This window comes from Emys orbicularis, chromosome 4, assembly GCF_028017835.1.
Source record: "Emys orbicularis isolate rEmyOrb1 chromosome 4, rEmyOrb1.hap1, whole genome shotgun sequence".
Taxonomy (NCBI): domain Eukaryota; kingdom Metazoa; phylum Chordata; order Testudines; family Emydidae; genus Emys; species Emys orbicularis.
Window position 1 is genome coordinate 41,469,521 of NC_088686.1, and position 18,416 is coordinate 41,487,936.

The 18,416-nt window shown below is 45.1% G+C and overlaps 1 protein-coding gene across 15 annotated transcripts in view; it reads right to left on the reverse strand.

The window, feature by feature from the left end:
* NRXN3 (neurexin 3) overlaps positions 1-18,416 on the reverse strand; it is a 1,366,589-nt gene that overhangs the window by 1,202,745 nt on the left and 145,428 nt on the right. The gene's annotated exons all lie outside the window — the stretch shown is intronic.

Here is an 18,416-nt window from a genome sequence, read left to right on the forward strand (position 1 = left end):
GATGGGTCAAGCAAGTGGAGCCTCAAAGTCACTTGAGTATTTCCAAGAGGGTGGAGGGGGAAAAAATTAGGAGAGTGGAGCTTGGATCATTAAATCCATTTGATCCTGCCTTTGCCTGCTATAGATGCCTAAGGAAACAGACTCTAGTTGGCTGGTCTGTAGATCCACAGGGGGTCCATAGAACCAGTGCTATGGAAAACTTGCTTGTTGTCTGCAGAATAAGTGCTGATCGCACAGATGGAATACAGGGACCAAAGCAGTAAGTGTGCCATGTAGACTGAACTTCCCTACCACTCCTAGAAGTCACCCCTCTAGGGTCGAGACTGAAGCACACTGGCACCAGCCTTTAACCACGACTACCAGACTATATCCATCCATCTGAGGGGTAAACAGAGAATGTCAGACTCCCAGTCTGTCAATCTGTGCCTCTTCCCAGGGGTCCCGAGGATTGTGAGGCACCTTACTACCACCTTCCTGCTGTGTGAGAAACACAGCAGGCACAGACAAGACTATCAGCTCTCTGTACTCACCAGCCTCTGGCAACACAAGCACTGCCTTCCAGGTTTCCACAGGCTCTGCCTGTAAGGTCAGTGATAGGCACACACCAGCCCCCACCTGCTCCCAGTCCTGTGAGTGTCCCTCTGGCATGCTCAGCCCCTGGTGCACTGAACACTGATAACTTAAAGCTGCTATTCCCAAAGGAATAATACACACCATCTTATAAGATTCAATTCAAGATCACCACTCTACTTAATGCACTGCACTTAACTGGGTGTGTGTATATATTAGTGAAAACAAGAATAAGTTTATCAAATAACAGAGATTTGAGTGATAGAATATTGGAAACAAATGGTTACATATAAAACAAAATCATAACATGCTTTCTAGAGGCTAACTTAACTCACAAGGCGCTCCTCTCTCTCCTACAAGATAGCTCACCTCAAGTCCTTTTCCCAGCATTTACAACCAGTTTGGCTGAGATCCCTTCTCATCATCGGCACACCAGATGCAGTTCCAAAAGTTCACTGTCTTACCCCTACCAAGATAACCCTGGCTGTTTGTTTTTCCTGCAGCCCCTGCAATGTATTGATTAGCATTTTGCTCAGACTGTAAATGGGCATGCTTTGTGAACCATACAGTACTGAATTTGCTCATGACCTGCCAGAGAGAGAGAAAAGTCTCTCCCTGCTGTCTGACAAGAGTATGCAGATCACCTTTTGATGGCCTGCCATAACTCAGATCTAGACAACACACTTTTTAGTGTATACATAACTTCACATATTTTCCATACATACATCTCACAATGATTATGATGACCAGTGTGACAGAGGCTTCATTAGAGATTTTACACAACATTCTTTGGTGGACTAGTGTTTAGAGATCAGACCCAGGGGATCCCTATAACCTTCATATACCCCTGTGCCTCTACCAGCTAGCATCAAGAGATTGCTGAATCATACAATCCAATATCTTTGACCAGTGCTAAGCTCACTGCGAAAACCCCTGCAATCAAATAGCAATTATGGCTGCCAAAAGGAAGGTGGGCAGCAGTGGCTTTCAGTGCTAGAATGGGAAACAACAAGTCAGGTACCTGTGGCAATGAGCTGGGCAGAAGTTCTGCCAATACAGGGACTTTGAGAACTACTAAAAACTCCCCCTCCTGCTGAGCTAGCAGACAGGAACTCTCTCTCGCTCTCCTTGCCCTTTTACTCCTACTTTCTCTGCCCTCCCTCCCTCTCTATCACAATTTCTCTCCCCGTCGCTGTTCCTCTGTCCTTCCCCTCCCTCCTCCAACTTTCTCTCTCTTTGTGCCTTTTCCCTCTACCCAGTCTCTCACTCTCTCTCATAAAAAGATTGTCCTTGTTTTTCTCCTTTATTTACTTTCCAGAGAGAATGACAGCAGTGGCACCTGCTTTGCACGCTGCGGCTCATTCTCTTCACTTCATTTTCCTCTCAGCTCAGGCCTGGCAGTTCCACCTCAGCGCTGCTCTCTAGAGACTCTCACAGCAAGGAGCAGCTTTGACTTTCGCCTCTTAAACTTCGATAAGTTAAGCAAGAACAAGGGAGGGCAGTGGGCAGCTGCTGGAAGAGGAAAAAATGTATAACACCAACTGCAGTCAGCCATTTTGAAGGTCATATCACATGGGCTTTCCCTTTTGTCTGCCAACTGGAGAATGCCATGCCTGAACCATCACAGGAACCGCAATGAGATTGAGTGGGGAAATAATCCTCCCCAAATATGACCTTTCCTTTACAAAGAAATGCAAGGGAATGAATAACTGCAGCAAGCAGAAAACATCAGGGGAGAGTAATGGCCAAGGCCCCTCAGCCAACATTAGTGCCATCAGCTCAGCAGTGAGAATGAGAGAAGGGGAAAGACAGCCAGCTAGATAGTACATTTCTAAGTTACCACCTCATGCTGCTAGAGAAATAATAAAGGATCCAGAGTGGCAGGGGAGGGGATCCTGCTGAATCATGGCTTTACCTTCCCAGGAGCTTTACCACCCCTGCCTGCCATTCTCACCTGTTCCAAAAAGGTGCCCTAAATATGCCCTCCATGTACATATAACAGTGATGACAGACTCAGATGTGACAGTGGGGGCAAGGGACACAAGGTTAACAACTGCATTTCTGCATAATGGCTTATTTTCCCCCCATTACCGTTCATAGCAGGGATGGATTAATTAGCCCAAATAATAATCATGGTGCCAGTGAGCTATATTATTTCCTGATTACTCAGAGCTTTATTTTTAAAAAGGCCCAAACCTTCAACCATGAACCTACCTGAGCACACAGCTAGTCCATGTAGGCACATATTCCTAGCTCTGTCAACCCTCGGCTTCTCTCCACTCCCTCTAATGGCACATTACACCAACTTGTTGTGTCCTGTCTTGACTTCACTGGGAACTGTGGATGGCCAGTGCCTCTGAAAAATCAGGCTCAATATGTGTGAAGTGGAGCATCAAAACCAGATGCAAAATCAAAGGTCATTTTTGGAAATGTGGGCCTAAGACCTGCCCCAGGCTACATAGCGTGTCAGTAGAACCACAGTTAGAGCTCATGATTCCCAACTGCATGTTCACAATGCTAGGCTATGCTGCCTCTATTATTAGAACAAAGACTATTAATCTCTTATGTTTCTTTATCCCCTGTCACCACAAAAGGTCCAAAAAGTGCTTTGTGGACTACAGACAGATGTCACCTCATCCTCTGTAACACAGCCACTTCTGGGATGGCACATAAACGCTGCCTGAGAGTTCTGGACAGGAAATGAAGAATGCAGTATCCAACTGAAAGTGCAGGGAGGAGGGATCTATTGTGGGAAAATATTAGTTCTTTTGGAATTTGGCCTGGACAATGGGGCTTACACCTCTGTGGTAGCTCAGGGGATATTTCATTGATCAGGTCTTTTGTTTTACTTCTCATCCAAAACACCACCACAGCAGCACATCATCGACTCCTAACACAATGCTGGATTAAGGTAAAATTACGTGAACTAGTTGTACCACCTACTGAATCACCAGTACCACTTGCTGCCACACCATTGTTTCTCTTTGAAGATCTCCCCTCCAGGTACTGACCAAAACACATTGTGGTTTAACTGCAAAGACCTAACAAGATCACAGCCATAAACCAGATTGCATCTTTGTTCTTGTCCAGCACCCCAAACCTATCAAGTTGAGTGAATCTTGTGGCGAGGCTTTGCTTACCAAATGTGGCAGCTGGGTCATCTTAGCCAGATAAAATAAAAACAAGAGAGGTAAGAGATGAAGGATGAGAGAGGAGGAGAAAACGAGCTAAATAGTGTGCAACCCAAGCTTGCAAATTATCTCGGACGAAGGACAGTCTGAAACAAAGAGTAATTCAACCATATCGAACACCTTTTCTCCTAATCAGACAAGAACACCCTGGCCGGCTGGGGAGAAAGCATGCAGCCAGCTTAGGGAGAGCACAAGGTTAAACGCTGCCAGTCAAGGAGCTAGAAGTGCTTGGACACTTTGACCAGCTGCAGGAAGGCAGGTTGTATATGCAGAAGGGAGGGTGAGTTTTATATTATTTTACATCCCCTACCTATTATCCCAGACCTGGGTTTCTTCCATCACTTCAGCTCAGTGCAGTTCTTTCACTTTTTTGACATACACTAATCCTGATTCAAACACTGATCTCAGGAGTGAAAGTTTGAGCACTAATCCCACCCACCTTTTAGACTCCTGGGATGAAATCCTGGGCTCCCATAAACTCAATGGGAGTTTTGCCATTGACTTCAATAAAGTTAGGATTTTACCCCCAGTATTTATCTCCCTGTAGGGAGGCATAGTTGGGCCTGCATGTCCAGCTGTGGTAACTGAATGGTCATTTTTAGCATGAAAATCTGAATATTGGGCTTAAAATGTTCAATTTAAAAGAGAAATCCCCCCAAACCTATTATTTAACATCAAGTTTGTTCTTCATTAAAGGTGCTGAAAGGAAAAACATGGCTGAAATGCATATTTTGATTGTAATATCTGCCTCAATGTGATACAATGCAAACTGAGTCCTGTGCATCACATCTTCTAACCTATCATTTGCTTAGTATCATTTACTGAGCATTTTGTAACACTTTTTTATCTCAATTTTTTTCTGGGCTTCAGAAGTTGAAAAATCATACTCAGTTTCATATTCAGGCAAGTCGACATACGTTATCAGCTGCAACGTCAGTGCAGTCTGTTTTTTGTTGTTGGTGGGGGTTTTTTAAGTGAAAATGTCTACAGAAATTGATGGGGAATGGAGGGGGAGCTTCCCTGCTCCATAAATTCATCACTAGTTTGAAGAAGAATCAAAAATTGCAGGTGCTGCTCTCAATCAATGCTCCAAACTTTCTGATCCAAATTCACTGCTGTTAAAAATTAGATTTCAAAGGAGCTGCATCCATTTACACTAGCAGAGAGTTTGGGCCTCAGGGTTGTCTATAAAATGTAGTCAGATCACAGTACTACTTTGAAGTGAACCAGAGGGGAAAAACATACAACTGCTGTTTATCAAGGATCCTATGGGGATGTGAAACAGGGACACTGTATGGCTGTTTAAATCCAAGCAATCCAATAGGTTTGGTGCATTTATTTCTTTGCATTCAGCGTCTTATGTGATGGTAAATGGATCTATGAAATGAGGGTCCGAGTAGACTCAGAGTAATGCCTCTTGAAGCGAATGGAGTCACATCAGTATAAGAGCGGTGCAAGAGGAGAATCAGGCCTTTGGATTCTTCCCCCTTTCTCCTTACACTGTGTTACATTGATCCAGGAAGCAGTTCACCTGAAAAACTACATACAGACAATTTGTTTTAAACAAACAGTCGCTGGCAGATCACACTGGTCCCCAGCAGAATGCAAGTGTCTTGAAACACAAAAGGCAGGGAAACTGAAATTGAAAATTGATCTCGCACAGGCTGGAAGAGTGATTTCCTAGCTGGGATTTTAAATAACTCTTTTTTCTCTTCGTTTTACTCACACACTCACATTTCTCTCCTCTAATTCTTCAGCTTTTGTCAACTAGGAACAAAGACCTCCACCATCCCTCTCTATTTCGCCAACCTTCTCATCAATATATTCTATTACCGAATAGGGCTTTAAGCTTTTCTCTTCTTTTTAATCAATAGGAAGCAAAGCAAAGAGAAAAATTAAAAACTCTAAAAAATGAAGAAAAAGGTGCTTTAAAAAAGCTAATCGCTGCTAAACACTGACAGCTTATTGGAGCATCACACAAAACCCCCGCTATAATCTATTTGGCTCCACACCACTGTGAAAAGTTAGGCTGCCTGTAAAAGACAACTTGGAGGGGCAAAAGAAAGGATTACCAATGATGGTTATCACCTGGGAAAGGTGGAAGGGACAGGCCGCAGAGAGGTGTAGTCTAGAGGTCTGAGCATAGCCCGGGAGCCAGGAACTTCAGAGGTTAATCCTGTTTACTACACCAACACACCTTCTGTGGCCTTTGGAAAGTCGTGTCACCCTTTTGTGCCTCGATTTCCATATCTGTAAAATAGCGATAATGATAATGACCCTCCTCTGGGGTCATGAGAATTGTTTAGTTCATATTTGTAAAGTACTTTGATGATGGAAGCAGCAATTACTAACTATGTAAAGAAAGAATGATCCCCTGTTCTATTTAGGGCACCAGACAAGGCACCTGAGACCCAAGTTCTATTCCTGGCTCTCCCACAGAAGTGCTCTTTAATCTTGCTCCTCACTTTCTCCGCTTGTAAAATGGGAACAGTAACACTTCCTTGTTGGAAGATGTCATTCATTTATGTTTGTAAAGCACTATGAGGTTCTAGGGTGGAAGGTACTGCATAAGGTATTATGGGGTACACCTTGCCACACCATAGTTAAGGTTGTTTATTATTATCATGCCCAGCTCATTTCAGAATTTCTAAACAATTCATAGAGGCCCCTTGCTTCCGTACAGCAATGAGTGATTCTGGTTTCATCCCCATTTTCCCCTAGCTACACCAAAGGTATCGACCCTTTGTGTGTGGAAGCAGACCCCTCACTGAGGCCTATAAATCATTGGAAAACTTCCTAACTGTAAGGGTAGTTAAGCACTAGAACAAATTACCTAGGGATGTTGTGGAATCTCTGTCACTGGAGGTTTTTAAGAATGGGTTAGACAAACTGTTGTCAGGGATGGGATAGATAATACTTAGCCCTGCTTCAGTGCAGGGGACTGGACTACATGACCTAGCGAGGTCCCTTCCAGTTCTACATTTCTATGATTGTTTGAGACCAGTCTTCTCCTAGCATTGATATTTTCTGCATCTCTCTCTCAGCCTCTCATTCTTTATGATTTTTTAAATGATCTTGGCCATTTCAGTTGCTCTCCCCTCCTGTCTGTTCCTGGACTAAGACTCCTATGGAGGATCAGAATCCAGGTGGCGAATACTCAGAAGGGTTTTAAAGGGACACTGAATCATGTGTGCGCAGTAGAACAGATTCTGTGCTGTGCCTCACAGGAGCTACAGCACAGGAAGCACAGGCGAGTGGGAGAAGGAGCAAAAGTAAGCCACTTTTGTGCAGCCTGGCTTCTGAGCCAAAGCCCTGGGGGTTGCTCTAATTTACAGCAACCGTACCTGAGCTGCCTAAGGTCTGTGCCACAGCCTGGTACAACTCAGAATCTTCCCAACTGGCAGTGTTATGATAGACTCCCCTTCCACCTCTGGCATGGCTCCTCCTGCCCCTGGCATGTCCTCAACCCTGGAAGCTGTAAGGGGGGCAGGGGAGGGATGGTTGTGGTGCCTTTACAACCCCTATATACTACCAGAATGGGACATATGACAGGAGGTCAGAATCAGCCCTGCTGTGTTGAAAAAAAAGATTCTCACCTGTATTACTAACAGCTGGAATTATTTATCTGATAACAGTCTTCAAACATGTGAAGGGCTGTTACAAAGAATGGTGATCGGTTGTTCTCTGTGTCCACTGAAAGTAGGACACAAAGTAATCAGCTTAAACTGCAGTAAAGGAGATTTAGGTTAGATATTAGGAAAAACTTTCTAACAATACGGGTAGTTAAGCACCAGAATAGGCTTCCAAGATAAACTGTGGAATTCCCACCATTGCAGGTTTTTAAGAACAGGTTAGACAAACCCCTGTCAATCTAGCAGGGAAATGTGTAACACACACCAATGGCTGGAAATTGAAGCTAAAGAAATTCAGTTTGGAAACAAGGTGTAAACTTTTAACGGCGAGGGTAATTACCCATTGGAACAATTTACCCAGGGGCTCCATCACTGACAACTGGATGTTGTTCTAAAAAAGCTGCTCTAGGAATTACTTTGGGGAAGTTCTATGGCCCATGTTATCCAGGAGTTCAGACTAGATGATCACAATGGTCCCTTCTGGCCTTGGAATCTTTGAGAGCTCCAGCCCCATTTTGCAGACTCAAAAGCAGAAACGGGTCTGCAATAAAACCCTTGAGCCAAACTCCAGGAACTTTTTTTAACCTCCTAATGAACTGAATTGTAAACCGTAAATCTGAGTCCTCCTGGACTTCAGACCCAAACCCAAAGTGGTCAGATTTCATACAGAGAGATTCACACTGAAAACTCTGATCCAAACCTAGATCCAGACACAAAATTCAAAACCAAGATCCTAGCACAAAAATGAAGAAAATTTTGTTTAAAAAAAATAAGCAAAAGAGCCCCCCCAAAATTTCCAACTCCTAGTAAGGTTCAGGGTCCGTTTAACTTTGAGGTGAAGGTGAAGGTTGGTTCTGATTTTATTCATACTGATTTCTCCCATCTCCCTCAACATCCTTGGTTCCTCTCCACAGCTGAAATGGGTTGTCAGTCTCTATTCACCAGCCCATTCCCCACTGCACTCCTGAGAGACACATCAGATAGGAGCCGGTCCTGTAAGGAAGATTAAACCTCCAAGCGATGCATTTTAATTACAAGGTCATTTTCATTAGGAGGGTATTACAGAAGGCACTCATCTTTTGAGCAGCACCTGCTCCTGTGTGCGGTACTGCAGGCCTTTTCCCACTCCTGGTGCCCCCTATATGTCATTGACCGTGCTTGGCAGGTCTTCAGTGGCTCAGCCCTCTGGCCAAGTCATAAAGTCCAAATGAACCCCTTCCGGGGTAGTAAAGAGTCTAATAAATGAACTGTCTCTTTGCCCTCAATAGGGTCTTTGGTCCTGCTCTGAGCCCTTTAAATTCAGTCCTTTGCTCAGGCTTCCGAGGGAGTCTTATCCCCTTCTTAGGGTTTATACCACTTTTCCGGTGGGGGAACCTGGGCCTGCCCTCTACTCTAAGTTCCAGGCCAGGGACCCTACAAATAGCAGACATGTACCACTCACTTCAATTCATTGCTGCTACTTCCCTGGGCCTCTTTCCACCTGACCCCTTTAACTTACCCCAGGGTCAAAGTTCTCAGGTCCTTTCTTTCCCAGCTTAAGCAAATGCAGCCAGAACCAAACTCTGGTTATCCCCCAGGCTCCTTTGGCCAGAAAGGAGCACCCAGCCTCACCCTCTGGTCCCATCCAGGAACTAGCCTGCTAAGGTCTGGCAGCTCCTTTTATCTGAGTCTGCTGGGCTCTGACTGGTTGCTTCCCTGCAGCCTCTCTAGGCAGACCTGGAGAACCTACCTTCACTGCTCCTCTCCTGGGGTGGGGTACAGTATGACCACAGGGCCTTCAGCAGGGGACCATGAAAGCCAGGTACACTCTATCACAGAGGGTTGTCAACGTCCAGGGAGTGAGAACAAGGGGAGATTAATTACAATCTCCTTATTTATTCATTTTACCACAGATTCACTTATGAGAAGATGAAGATAAAACTAAGGGGGAACTTATAATTTCAAATCTTTTATGACTATTTTTTTTATTTAAAAAGTGATAAACTAGCATATCTACTGAAAGGGGACAGGGAGGAACAGATGCCGTCGTTAGTGTGCTCCTGCTGTGAGATCAGTAAAAAGGAATGGAGCTCCTGTTAGGAGTCAGATCTCTGATATTTCCCTCCATGATCAGGAGCTTTATCAGACAGACTGGGATGGATGGAAGCACTGTACAGTCATGGAATGACTCCACAGAAAATAATTTAACTACAATCAGCAATGTGGTTTCCTCTAGGGATGACATTTGTAACTGCAAAGCGGAATGAGGTAACAAGGAGAAAAGGAAACTACCCAGTCCTGGGGGTTCAGCCCAGTCCTATGCCCGGGGGCGTGGAGCCTAACTTTCTCCAAAGCACTTTTTCCCATGCTGCCTAAGAAGACAATTTATAGTCCTTTCACACAGCACTGGTGCAAGGGGAGAGACAAGTTGAGTTGTTCACTAGGCAGTAGCCCTGCACTCGGTCACATGCTCCTTAATACTCTACAGAGTGCTGGGTAGCACATTTCTGTATCTGAGGAGAATCAAATGGCTGGGGAAGTCCCCCTGGAATCTGCCCAGTGCCAAACTGCCCAGACAATGGAGAGCCAAGCAGCTCACATAGGTGATTATTGCATGTCCTTCTGGTCCTTATCTGATGTCCACACCAAAACCTTTATATCAGTTTGTATCTTTCTCATGCCAGGAAGCAAACTGTGCCCATGTTCAAGAACCTAGCAATAAGCAAAACGCTTTGCAGAAAGACTTCCAGTACCAGGACAAGACTCAGTAATGCACAGAGGGGAAAAGCAGGAGCAGTGAAAATGGAGGAGGGAGGGGCAGAAAGTTGTCCCTTCAACCTCAGCAAGAGGACCCATGGAACATAAGAGCAGCTTGCTGAAGGCAAAAAGGTGCCAGTCAGTACCCATAAAGAGAAATTAAAATTAACTCTTAAAACTATGGCAATTTCCCTTCCACCACACTTCTAGTGAGCTGAAATTGACATGGGTCACATACTATGAAGAGTCAGGGCTAATCAATAACTGGATGGGAGACCTCCAAAGAAAATCCAGGATGTGGCAGACAGAGATGTGGGTGACACAGTAGGGGGCCCTCTCCTCTCTGAAACTGTAACACACAAGCCACCATGTGGTGCCAGAGGGCATTGTGCTGCAGGAGGTGGATGTTGTCTTTCAAGTTAAACATAAAACCAAGATCCCTGATCATTTGTGGTGATCAAAGGTTACTTCTTGCTCTACACTGTTGTAGACAACATGCACACTTCATTTCAGAGATGGCTGCCTTTCAGAGGTGAAAGGATGAGTCTTGTATAAATGGTTCCTAAAGCCCCTTGGAATGAAATATACTGTAGAAGCAAAAGATATTATTAAAGTCCTGAATTCCTGATTTGGAACATGTAGTAAAACTACTGTATCCATCAGGGGCCACCAGAGCAGTAGGCTACCAGATCTGAGGGAACTGCTGAGACCATCAAACTCATTTCAGGCAGTGCCTCCAATCCATGCCCAGACAGCAGAAGGATAGTGAGCATATAACCCTTTCCCCCGTTACAAGCCTCACTCTGTCTCTGTGATGAAAATGCCTGATCTTTCCTAATTTCTAGCACTTGCCCCACTGCTTCCCTGCTACGGGTGAGAGAGGTGCTGGGACAAAAAAACCCAGTTACACCTAGAGCATTCCAGCCTTCTGATGGCCCCTTTCTGCTTCACTCATGTTCTCCTTTGCTATTCTCTATCGCCAAGGCGAAATGGGAATTTCCCCCCTTCTCTTTATGTAATAAGCTGCTGCACAAATCCCCCATCAAAGCCTTCTGAGGAGAAGAAATAAATATCTGTTAGCCATTTATATAAACCAGCGAGTCAGAGGAGTGCATGAGATTTTGGAACCAGAGGCTTCCAGGGCAGCAGCTCACATACTGAATGGTTTAGGGTGGTTCAAAGGGGCGTAGCCAGGATTCACCAGATGGAACTGAGTACAGAAAAAAACCTCAAGCTGGAAATTAGAAAACATCTGCTAATGGTGACATCTACTCAACTGTGGAACAGTCTCCCTGAGGGAAGTACTGGAAGACCCATCACCTGAGAGACTTAAAGCTGTGCAGGACAGAGGCCTTGAGAATACACTGTAGGGAACAATCATGCACTGGCTGGGAGCAGAGACCAGGAATGGGATTAGTCTAATAAGGCATTTCCACTTCTATGATTCCAACAATCAGAATCTGGCAAGGCAACCCTTCAATAACAAGGCATTGTGTGTAGCCCAGCACTCAGAAGCACCCCTAGAATAACATAACAGTGATGTGCCCCAACACTCACAAAAAACACCTGCAATACAGGGTGTGGAGCTCAGCACATAAGAAACCCTACAACGAAGATAACAAACCAGTGTGCACAGCTTGATGCTCATAGAGCAAGTTTCCTACTCATAGAGCTGAGTTTTCAGTTCACCAGCAGCTCCAAAAAATGTTTTTAAATCATTTTGGGTCAATCCAAAACAAATTTGCCAAAGTCAAAAATAATTATTTTCAGGTCAAACAAAATATTCAATTGTGAGCAACCCTACAAAAACAAGCACTGTGGAAGGGAACAAATTTGTGGTGAGGAAAGTTCCCAAAATATTCAGAGCAGGGGAGGAGAGTTATTTTAAATAGGGAGGGAGGGAACAATATCAGTTTAATACTATCGTTACTTGTTGAGGTTTAAATAATTTATTTTTACAATAATTTCTCCCTTAAAAGCCCAGATTCAGGTTCTCTCCCTTTACAACAGCATAAGAAATAGGCATTTACACATTTCTGTTTCCACTCCAGCAGGATCCGCCAAGCAATAGGTTCCTCTTAGCTTCTTCTGCTGTGCAGGTGTCCAGCAAACCAGCCAAGCAAAGAGGGTGACCAATCATCTAATTGGGAAAGGCCTAGAACTGACAAGCCAACATGTGGAATTTGGGTATGCGAGTCTCAGAAATCTTGTGGGAGCACAAGAGAAAAGGGGCCAGTAACCTCTCTCATCTTAATCTCAGTAGGGGAGGGGAAAAAGCATCTCAAGATTAATAGCTAACGTACTCGGGTATTAGGGATTAAGAGGAGAATCCTGTTTGTTAGGATTAAGAGCGCTGGGTTCACATGAAAACCTTGACCAGCGAATTGCTTCTAAAGAAATGGTGTTTTTCATTTATTGAGAGAGAGAATAAAAATAAACCCATCAGCAGGAGGGCTACAGAATCCAACAAAGGTTTGGAAAATAAAATCTACTAGGAAAGGTTAAAGGGTCACAGTCAAGATAGAAATCAGATATTAAAAAATAAAAACAGCTTGTGTTATTAATAACATGGCAGATTAGGAGGAATGAGATTTAAAATCTGATTTTCACAACTCATGCTGTGCGTTTTACTTAGCAGCCCTTCACGCAGTTTGGGTCAGTGAAACTAGATGGAGCAGCTTCCCTTTCTGATCTGGAGGCACAATGCTGTGTAACTACACTGCACCCATAACTGAAGGCTTTAGGCACCAATCCTAGAACTGAAAATGCCTATCAGAACATTAACGAATTTAGCCTCACACCTTTCCCATTGTGCAGATTGGGAACGTGAGGCACAGAGAGGTTATGAGCAACATTTTCAAAGTGCCCTGTGACTTTAGGTGCCCCCACTTCACACACTAATTTTCAGAAATGTTTGGCACCCATTCTAGTTCAGTCAATGTGATCCATTGATGTTCACCACTTGTGAAAACTAGGCCCAAGCTATCTCAAGTTGGGCACACAAAATTTTGGCCTAAATGACTTGCCCAAGGCCACACAGTTAGTCAGTGGCAAAGCCTGTAACAGACCACCCAGAAATCTTGGATCCCAGTGCCCACCTGTTGTGCCCAGTGTTGGGAGTGTGGTTGGCTTTGGATATAAAACACAGCAGGAGAGAAGATCAACTTTGCAGAACTTTTCATTTAATTTTCTTTTAAAAGCTTTCATGGAACATTTTCTATTGATGTGAGGTTTCTCATAACTGGAAAAGGGAGGAAAGCCAAAGACTCTATGGCAACCATTAGGGATCTCATTATGCCAAACTAATTAACCTTGAAGGCGCTCAGATACTATGGTGATAGGCACAAGTACAAAACCCTAAGATAGCTAACTCTTCTTCTACATATCCCTCCTACCTACATCCAAACAGATAACCTAACATTTAGACCTAATCTCACTTCACTGCATCCCTTTAAGGGGACAAGGCATGTTCAGTATGGGGAGATAAGATTACTGTCTAAAAATACAGCGCAGGCTGTTAGAAAGGCTACAGGAATAAAATATTCCCATTTGTCAGGGAGGACAGAACAAGCAGAAATAGCCTGGAACTAAAGCAGGGAAAACCTAGGTAAGATATTAGTCAAAAAAACAAAAGAAAACAAAACAAAAAAAACCAACCCACATTACATAGTTATGAAATTTGGGATCTGAACATGCTGATGTGGAACTCCCAACAATAAAGCTATTGAGACTAACCATGTAGGGCTGAATTCATCAGTGTGCTGTGGTCCCATTACACTGATTCTACTGGTGTAAAGGGGATGCAAAGTCACTGTAATTGCAAAATCAGGGAATTTTCCTGACAATGTGGAGGCAATAGTAGGCTGCAGCTGGTTTTCTACCATTTCCTACGGGAGTGCTCATTGCAGGGAATCAGGGTAGGAAGGGGACATGGCCAGAGTGGTCTTAAATCCCAGCTATTCCTGGCTGTTTGCAGGGGACTTACAGCTGAGATGGCAAGTTGGATGGTCTTCAAGCTGCTCTAACATGTGCCACAGGCCAAAGCAGACCCAGCAAGCCCTATAGCAAGGGAGATGCAGAGCCACTTGAGTGTCTCCACCTTGATCCCTTTGCAAAGCTTTGCTCCAGTGGGGGGATGAACTGGCCCACAGTTCACCAGGCTGTGGGATCTAGCTCAGGAAAGGAGTCTCTCCCACCACACAATGCTCCCATCCCCTGCTGGCCTGTGTGTAACACAAAAGGCTGGAGTTTCAAACTCAACCCCTGCCTTGCGCAGGTAGTGGACTGTGTCACCGCTCGATCTCGCTAGGCCCACTAGTGAGGGACTCCCAAAGGAACAAAACCTCCATGGCATCAGCCTCACTGTGGAACCAGAGATGAGAAATGGAATTCTTCCCATGGTTCATTCCTCTCCTACAGCCTTAGTCCTTAGGGGCTCTTGGAGCTCTGTTATGGCAACATCAGATGAAGAACAGGCTGGTCAGCAGGGAAAGGAAAACGCAAGCAAAGCACAGGTGGCGTGGATTTGTACGCACGGCTCGTGCTTCATTAATGGACTGGAAACCTGGCTGCCTCCCCTCTGGCTGCACTGTGACTCCCTCCTTTCCCATTGTTATCCTCTGAGACTGGGTGACTCACCTTCATGATGAAATTGAGTCTCACCAACCCAGGGCCCTGACTGCATTTGTACTGCAAACAAGCCAGAAGCCAACATTAGTTGGAACCCTCCTTCCTCCCCTCAGTGGCCAGTGCTCTCTCTCAGCCATTTGCCAGGCTGGCAGTGCCTGTATAGCATGGCTCCAATGCCATTTATTCAACAATGTCTGCATTTCTGTGTTAATAGCCAGCACCAGAGTTTGCAAATGACTCAGCACACAGGAGAGCTGGAGACACTTACAACTCAAGTCAATTTCATGGTGTGCCTGTTTGCTTCTCAGCAAATGATATCATTCACAGTTAACTGTGACTGTTTATATAGAGACCTAGAGGTGAGGGTGGAGAGCAAAGTACATATGAGTTTGCAATGCAATATGCCAGCAAGAAAAAGCCAGCCCTGAGCTGCATACAAAGGGCAGGGAGGGGGATTGTTCCTCTCAATATGGCTCTACCTGAGTGTTGTGCTCAGTCTGGGGCACCATATCATTACAGAATTCAGAGAAAGGTAACCAAAATGATCAGGGAGCCAGAGGTACAAGCTAATGAGGAAACATTGGATTGTACTAATTAGCTGGGTGAAGCAAAGGCAAAGTCGGAGGAGCATGATGGACATTACAAGTGTCTGGAGAGAGGAAACCTCATGGATGAAAAGGAGTAGGGGATAACTGTAATAGGAAAAATAGGACAAAACTAAGATCAATTATACTGTGGAATATTCTCCCCAAGGAACTGTACAAAACACTAGAGAAAGCACTGTAGGAAACAGTGTGGGGATAGAGATGGACTAGCATGAGCCAAAAGGATCTTTTCCATCTGTAATTTCTTTCCCTCCACGCAGTGGATTCTTTAAGATTTCCTAAAGGGATCAACATGTCCCTGTGTTCTGGGAACCCACCAATCCTACGCCGGCCCTAAAGGCAGCTACATACAGTTACCCAGAATGCTTTGCAGCCTATGCTTGTACAAAAATTAACACTGCTAGCAAGACCAAGTCTGCAAAGGGATTTAGACTGTGGTCTTTCAGTTTCCCTTGCCGGTTCCTACCCCTCATGTAGGAGTGTAACATCCTGGTTTGGGGCATGTGGTCGTGACTCTTAGTGGCTGGATCCAGTGACTAACAGCCTACTATTTATACATCATACTTAAAGAAGCTGCTACTCCATCTCAAGGGGTGGTTTGTGCTTTAGGTGCTGAAAGTCTCAGGGCTTGTCTACACTACCAGCTAGATCGACGGGCAGCGATCAATCCAGCAGGGAGGAGGGGTGTCGATTTTATCATGTCTAGTATAGACACGATAAATCGACCGCCGATCGCTCTAGCGTCGACTCCTATACGAAAAGCACAAGGGGAATCAACGGGAGAGCGTCTCCCATCAACACACCGCAGTGAAGACACCACGATAAGTAGATCTAAGTATGTCGCCTTCAGCTACGTTATTAACGTAGCTAAAGTTGCGTAACTTAGATCGATCCTACCCCGTCCCCGTAGTGTAGACCAGCCCTCAGGCTCAGTCTTTGCTGATGAAGTATGGTCTTCACTAGACCCACTAAATCGATCGGCAATGCATTGATCGCCGCTCGTCGATCCCCCGGTAAGTGTAGACAAGCCCTAAGCCAGTGTATTACAAAATCTTCTCCTCTAGCTGAGCAAGCAGATCCAGTTTGGAGGCCAGTGGTCTTGCCAGTCCCACACATCCTGAGTTTGATTTTGACTCATGATTATGGTGACTACCGATGCCCTTGGGTTGTTGTATAGGGCATGTGCCATTTGAATCTCAACGGAGAAGCCAGTCAGTGCTGGATCAGGGAAAGCGTGGCTCACCCGATCAGTCTCATTCTCTTCTTCAAACGTCTTCTGCCCTTGCCTCTAAAATGAAGCCTCTTGCCTGGGCTGCTTAAGACAATTTAAACCTCAAAAGGCTCAGCTAATTGATTTAGTCTGGCATTAGGAGATTCTACTCCTCACACATTGATCCCATTTAAAGTAGCCACCACTTCCTCAATGTCCTGCAGGGCAGCTATCAGTGCATGTAAGTCTCCTCCACAACTAAGTCAACACCTATGGACTTTCCATACAGGAAGCAACACAAAGTACAAGGTCACCTTTTTCATGCAGTGCTGTTTTGCGTGGGCTATATGGTTCAAGATCGAGCCCAGAGCTTAGGCTGACCAGGTTTGGAACTCTGCAAGGGGTGAGCTCAGCTTCTTTAAGGGTCAGGCTTTCATATGGTCACCTGACTATGTATTGGACTGTGAAATAGTCTCTCAATGGAAGAAGCAGAAATCCTATTGCTTGGGACTTTGAAAACTAGAGTGGGTAACTGGCATCATCCACTGCCATGTTGGCATCACTTACTCACAGAAGGATGGTGTCACAGCACCAGGATCATTTTATTGGGGAGTCCCCTGTTCATGCCAATCCCATGGTTTGACATGGAGAGGGAGAGGTTGGAAAATGAGCAACAGTTCTCAGCAAGAACCAGCAAAACTAATCCACCCTCAATTGAAATACCGGTAATCTAGAGAGAAGCAGCAGCAGCCGCCACCAGAGCTCGGTGTGTTTGGCTAAGAGGAAAGTTATTTACAGTGAGGTCTGGCCTCACACTGCCACCGTGTAATTCCAGGCAATTGCACTTCCAAATAGATCTTCCTGGAGAAAATCAACGGTGACTTTGCTTTCAATCTACTGGAAACTGAAGTCCTGTTAATGTGTCACAAACCCACAGCAGGAGGAGTGCTGCGCACACAGGAGCTTACTGCTAGGCTGAAGGGTTGGACTCAATGCTACCCCTCCACTCCACTGCTCCTTCTGTCTATTTCCTCTCTCCCCACATCACATACCCTTCACTCCTCACCTGTGTCCCTTGTTTGTCAATGCTACGCTTCTGGCTCAGCCTACACCTCCATTTCCCTTTTCTCCCCACTGCTTTCATTGACACTGAATTTCTTGCTACTAAAGAGTGCGTGGCTGACATGGAACAGCTACTTTACAGGCAGTAGTGTCAACTTCCCACCCACAGTACCCTTCTCACCAGAAACGCCCTCATGGGACCAGAAAGAAGCGAAATCTCCATGGTTTATCCAACCTATTACTTCCTGACTGAGACTCCTACCAAGGGTCCAAATTAGTGTAAATGTGGTGATATCCTGTGCAGTGCCCAGCGGTCCACAAAAAACCAGACCAAGACCCACATTCCATAGGCAACTTCAGGCAACACCAACACGTACCAGAATTTCCCCAGAACTGTCTCTCTATCATGCTGTGCTCAGCATTCCCTTTCAATAGGGTTTGGAGCTTCAGCTGTGTGCTTTCCTAGCAATCCTACGCACCTTGTGAGACCAGGCCAAATACAATGGTTGAGCCTCAAACTTGTGTTTAACTGATAGCATCCAGGATACGGTGGGGAGCTCCCTATGAAAGGGTTAACCCGAAAGATTAAGCTCAGCGACTTTTAGGAGCCAAATGTGTTGAGGGCAAAATGAACAATGAACATGGGAAGGAACAACAGAACAGGAGAGAGGTCAAAAATGTACTCCCGCCTTGAATCATGCATTCTCCTCCTGAGTGGGCACTTGGCTTTGCCCTCTTTTGCACCCACAGAGACCCCCAAATATTGGATGATTTAGTTGGG